General features: G+C 36.5%; 1 long non-coding RNA gene across 1 annotated transcript; it reads right to left on the reverse strand.

Moving 5' to 3' along the window:
• Positions 1 to 265: 265 nt before the first annotated feature.
• LOC125485462 lies at positions 266 to 3,048 on the reverse strand. The gene is made up of 3 exons (XR_007264183.1): positions 2,935 to 3,048; positions 1,197 to 1,208; positions 266 to 374 (listed from the first exon to the last, which is right to left on the reverse strand). It is a non-coding gene; the product is annotated as an uncharacterized LOC125485462 (long non-coding RNA).
• Positions 3,049 to 4,475: the final 1,427 nt, after the last annotated feature.

Below are 4,475 nucleotides of genomic sequence, written 5' to 3' on the forward strand. Positions count from 1 at the left end.
TGTTAAGTTAAATGTCTTTTGCAGCCTGCAAAGCACTCGATTTAAGTTGCTGGTTAATATAAACTAGCAATAAATTATGTTAGCTGATACATTAAAGATTCACTATAGGGGCAAATAGAAGTGAATTACTACATAGTACATAGCTAGTTTTAAATGATTGAGTAAGCTTTTTGCACGTTTTTGTTAAAACGTGCAAAAAGCTTACACAGTGTTAGGACAGATAAAATGCAACACCTTTTAATTCAAAAGCATTCTACTGGCTTCTGACGAGAAATTTTACAAGTTGCAATTTATACCAGTGTGGGACAAATGAAACCTAAACAAAATTCAGAGATATACAGACTATAGAATCTGTTTGATTAGGTACTTACCCCCTAACATCAGAGAGATTGTTTTGAAGTTATAGTAATCAACCAGGATGATTCATTTCACAAAAACAGTGCACAGAGAAAAACAAAAATAAATTTAGACAAGAATTTAAAACTTAGATATTCATACAAGTTCTCCCTATTCTTATGACATCTTGGCCAATATGAAACTACACAAAGTCAGAACATTTTTCATCAGATAATCTATTCAGCTTACATGAATCCAAAAAAACCCAATAAAGCAAAAATCCTCATGTTAAGCATCTCAAAATAATATTTCCAACTTTGAAATATCAGCAAAATGAATTGCAACCAGATTGCAAGTAGGATGTTCTGCAACTTGCATCCAGACATGGCTGCTTAAATTTCTAATATTTAGCTTCTAAATAGCTATAAACTTTATTCAGTATTTCAGAATTACAACATGAGAATCTGTGGTGCGCGAATGTCCACTGCCTTTGGAGGGAAAAAATGAAACCCTGCATAAAATTAACATAGGGACAGTGTCTAGAGACAGATCAAGGGCACTTAGTATCTTTCTTAAACTCCTCTTAAAAATATATTAAGGAACCTGTGTCGCATGTTCAGGTGACAAAGTACATATTAAGTGAATTAATTCTTACCTTTGTAATTTAACTACATAGTACAATATCATTTTGGTGGTGCTAACCAATTGTCTCACTCACATACATTTCTTCAGTTGTTGCTTAAATTTACTCATTGTGTAAGGGATTGGATACAAGCATATAAACATATTTAAGTACTATAGATTTTAGATGATAAATTCAGAACTCCAAATTAAACGTAGAAGTACAAACAGTCACTTACAGACGTGAAGTCCTTTAGATTTTCATCAGGAGGTTTATAAAGAGAGAGAAAATAGATATTTTAACGGAGATGTTTCTTTACTAGTAAAGTAATAAGTAATAAGTAATGACATATAGAGCAGTTAGGCAGCTCCCAGAACAACACACTACTAAAATAAAACACACTACTTAATGTAACTAATGGATACTGAATTTACACATTCCTGGTGAACTAGGCATTGATTTGGAATTTAAAGATTTACCCCATCTCTGAAGGTAAGCATATCATCCTTAACTGTAAGGAAAACTTAATTCATTAATTAGCATCAATACCGCTTTGATCAGCTAATCAAGAAGTATGACTGAAAGATCCAATGACGATAGCATTTTGTTTTATTTTGAAATGCAGCATTTCACCTTCATACAGTGCTCCAAATTCAATAGAGCATGATAGTGGCAGATCAACTAACAACTAAGTAACAGATTAAATCAAAAATGCTTTTGCTTCATTTTACATTTGTTCCTGAAGGTTAAGGTCCAGTTCCATGGGAACTATAGCCTTTTGGCACTCTATTCAATTTGTCATTCTTATTCCACGGCCAAAAATTGACAACCTCCTAATCCAGGATGCAGAGTGAAGCCGGATTCCAACGTTCATCTGACACCGATCTTCTCATAGGACTAGGATGTCCAAACTTCTCTTTCTCAACCAGTCAGTTGTTCATCTCAGAACAATAGATGCACATATGCACAAAAAGGAAACCATTGTTGTCACAACATTTGCAGACTTACTTAGGACAGCCCACAGTTTCTTAGGATGGAATTTTATCTGTTTTATTTAAAAGTGTATGCTTGCGAGTTTGGTAAGTGGCAGTGATAAGCCACTTCTATTGTTTAAATAACAAGTTGATTGACATGATCGAGTTAGTTAAGAGTTGACAGGATGAGTACAGTTGGGTCTTTAGGTCTATTGCAAGCTTTAGGGCCCTCTTGTGGTGGTAGTGTCCCTATCCCTGGACTGGGAGGTCTGGGTTCAAGTCCCACCTATTCCAGAGATGTGTAATAATATCTCTGAACAGATTGGTTAGAAAAATAGGTTAAATAAAACATTTTTTTAAAAATTGCAGGCTTTGACAGTGGTGTTCTGGTTTGCCAGAATCATTTGGCCCATCAGGGGCAAGCAGCTTCTCAATCCAAAAGTCCATCAGTTGAGGCCTACCCCTTTGGTGATCCAGCATCAGGTGGAAATCTCATAAGGGAAGGGGTGTTTGGGGAGACAGCATTCAGGGAGATCAGTAAGTGCAGGGGTGTGGGGGTTAGAGACCAACCAGACTGGGGAAATTGGGGAAACCACCTTAATTAGTGGCAGGCCGAGATGACCATTTTTCCCCAGAACATAATGAGTGGGGTGAGGTGGCAAGAACAGGGTGAGTTTCTCTTCAAGGTCAACTCACCCCATTATTACCCCTTCATGCCCTTAATTGTTTTTCTACAGTCTTTTGATGACTCAAGATTTCCTGGGCAGCACAAGCTTTCACTTAATTTACTAGACTGGCAATCTTGGCATACTATCTTAGTCCCAAATTTACACTCTAAGGATCATTTAATCTTCATAGGTAAATTTCTTCAAGATCAGCGGTGAGTGCCAACCCTTTGTTGCTGACACCAAATTCCAACTCATGAGAAGTTTTAAGTTGTTGTATTTTTGTTTTAGTTATATATGTGGCAATTACTTTCTATTTGACTCAAACATTATTTACCTTTTTTGTTGCCAAAGATGGATCCTGCCTGAGGAGATCACACAAAGCAGTTAATTGCCCACTGGCAGCACACTTCAGCCACTCCTTTTCCAAAGGATCCAACTGCAAGAAACAAAACATTGAGAATAGACTATTTGAAGTGCAGTTGTCACTTGATAATAATCCCACTTGCTATACAGATTTGTTGTCAGTCTCGTAATAATAGACGAATATTCCAGGCAAATGATTTATGATAATTAGTATATCCCTGAATGAAAACCTGTCGCCATCTTAGATTCAAGCAAGTTTGGAAAAGTAATACGGTTTCGAACAAAAGACTGAATCTAACAATCCTGGACATTAATTTTACAAAAGCTGCAGACAATGCTAAGTTCATTCCTGCTCTGACAACTGAGTTTAGTCACACCTCTTTCAAAGTCATTTCCATTATATCACATACTTCAATGAATTTCCTGTTTTTTTTCCCCTCCCTGGGGAAGCTCCTTCCAGCTAGGACTTACCTAACTGAAAATGCAAGTTACATTCTGTGAGTAGAGATCTGGCAAAATTTCCCCTCAAGTCCACATGTGATGCATGTTATGGCAAATTCACCTGATACCAATTCTCAATTATCACCAACATCAGCAGTTTAAAATAGGTAAACACAAGATGTCAAAGCCAGCTCGAGAACTAATCCCAAAATTTAATGTGCCCCATCTGCCAGCTGGAAATCCTTCATGCCAAGAGTCTGCACAATTTCATCCATTTCCCTAAGACAGTGGTTAAAAGTACAAAGTGACTCCAAATTCAGCTCCAATACTGTAGGACAGGTGGTGATTTTGAGCCTGTGAGGAATTACAAAGTACAAAATAAGGGTGTTATATCAAATGTGCTCAACGCTGATACTGGATTGAATGGAAACTATTATTAGAAACAGTCTCCTTTACAAAGGGGGAAATTAAAATTAGGACAGGAGATGTGTGAAATCAAAAACTAATTCCAATAACAGGAAACCAGTTTTACCTGCTGACAGTGGCCATCATAAGCAAATTCAGAACTGACAAATCAAGAGCTAAGCTTCATAAAATTACAGAGTCTCATGGTTTCACAAAACAATAAAAATAAATTTATTTCTGGTTTCATCTCCAAATGTGAAAATACATGAATAATTAAAACAAACTTTTAGAGTTTGGAAGGATTAATCATTTCTTTACATGCAACAACTACATTTGCAGAAAGTTATACCACAATAAAGGCTACATATGCCCCATTATGAAACAAGCATGAAGACAGGAACAGCATGGTTTAACTATGGAAATAAGTTATCAATAAGGCAAGTATCTTGTAGTTAGGGTCTGTACACTGTTCCTTCAGAGTATGACTTTGAACATTAATCTAACTACAATAAACAGGATGAAGTCTCTTCTCTCTGCATCAACTCAAAGGGCATCAGATAAAATTAGCCTGGACAGACTCAGTCCAGTTTTCAGTAAACAATCAGACAGAAAATAACTGTTCGTCTCCGAACAGAGCATCCTAAATGACAGCTAGTTCAGAAGATG

This window comes from Rhincodon typus, chromosome 19 (genome assembly GCF_021869965.1).
Source record: "Rhincodon typus isolate 14 chromosome 19, sRhiTyp1.1, whole genome shotgun sequence".
In the NCBI taxonomy this organism is placed as follows: domain Eukaryota; kingdom Metazoa; phylum Chordata; class Chondrichthyes; order Orectolobiformes; family Rhincodontidae; genus Rhincodon; species Rhincodon typus.